The sequence below is a fragment of the Pyrgilauda ruficollis genome, unplaced genomic scaffold, assembly GCF_017590135.1.
Source record: "Pyrgilauda ruficollis isolate IOZ18807 unplaced genomic scaffold, ASM1759013v1 scaffold50, whole genome shotgun sequence".
Classification (NCBI taxonomy): domain Eukaryota; kingdom Metazoa; phylum Chordata; class Aves; order Passeriformes; family Passeridae; genus Pyrgilauda; species Pyrgilauda ruficollis.
Genome location: NW_024526600.1, coordinates 968,227 through 969,337, shown reverse-complemented (window position 1 = coordinate 969,337; position 1,111 = coordinate 968,227). Strand labels below are relative to the sequence as shown.

The window sequence follows — 1,111 nt, the reverse complement described above, 5'->3', positions numbered from 1 at the left end:
GGCGTGGCCTTGCCCGCAGCCCCGGCAGCGAGGCCGTGCGCCCGCGCCGCCGCAGCCGCTGCGCACCGAGCGGGGCTCGCTCGCACCGGGAGGGGCGGCGCGGGCTCCCCGCGAAAGGGGGGCCCGGGCGTGCGGTCGGCGCTCGGCGAAACACTCGCGGCTCCCGGGGGACGGACTAGTAACTTTTCCGTTCCGGCGGCTCCCCCAAACCCACCGCGGCCAGGCAAACTTTCCGCCCGCACCGGGGGTGCCGCGGCCGCCGCGCCGGGCTCACCCCGGCATTGTTCCCCGGTGCCGCCGCCCGGCAGCGCGGCCCCGGCCCAGCCCGCCCCGCTCGGCCATTTCCCCGGCGGAACAGCGCCGCACTCACCCCGCAGCCGCCGCGGCTCCTCCCGGGCGGGCTGCCCGAGCCCCTCGAAGCCGCTCCGGCCGCAGCCGCTGCGCACGCCGCCCTGGTGCCGCGGCCGGTCCCGGCGCTGAGCTCCGGGGGAGCGGCGGCTGCCGGAGCCGAGGCGGGCGGACGGGTCCCCGCGGCTGGAGGACAGGACAGGGCTGGACAGGGCAGGACGCGCCGCCTCCCGCCACCCCCGAGTCCGCGCGTCCCCCCCGCGCCGCGCATCCCCGAGCACATACAGGGCGAGCCGAGCTCCGCTGCGCTGCTCTCCGCGGTTCGGGGCTCTGCTGCAATGCCTGCGAGGCTGACTTTCAAAGCCTAACCCGCAGCCGCGATCCTCCCTCTCCGCCTTCCACCTCGCCCGCCGCGGCACAGCCCGGCCCCTCCCCGCGCCGCGCCATTCATCTCTCCAGCCAAGTTTCTTAACCCTTTGGTAACCTCCCGGCAGGAGGCAGGCGGGATGCGGGCATGCAGGGATGCGCCCCCCGCCCCGCCCGGGTAGGGCAGGGCGGCCGCGCCGCACGTACGCGGATCCCATCCCCTCCTGCCCTCTCTAATTAATCTGAAGTCGCAGAGCCCCCGGGAAACAAACTTACGAGCGACAGCACCGGAGGACCCGTATCTAATGAAAACGGCAGTGGCTTAAAAATAACACTTTTTTTTTTTTTTTTTTTTCTTTTTTCCTTTCCCCCTTCGGCTGCTTTGAAATAATAGGGG

The 1,111-nt window shown here is 72.2% G+C and overlaps 1 protein-coding gene across 4 annotated transcripts in view; it reads right to left on the bottom strand.

The window, feature by feature from the left end:
* Positions 1-761, bottom strand: part of NRIP1 (nuclear receptor interacting protein 1) — a 73,415-nt gene extending 72,654 nt beyond the window's left edge. For 2 of the 4 annotated variants that reach the window (XM_041480203.1, XM_041480205.1), the window contains exon 1: positions 634-761. The gene's annotated coding sequence lies outside the window, so the exon portion shown is untranslated. Of the gene's footprint in view, positions 1-370; positions 599-633 lie in introns of those variants that run through there. The other 2 variants (XM_041480204.1, XM_041480206.1) reach the window with 1 other exon arrangement.
* Between the last annotated feature and the right edge of the window lie 350 nt (positions 762-1,111).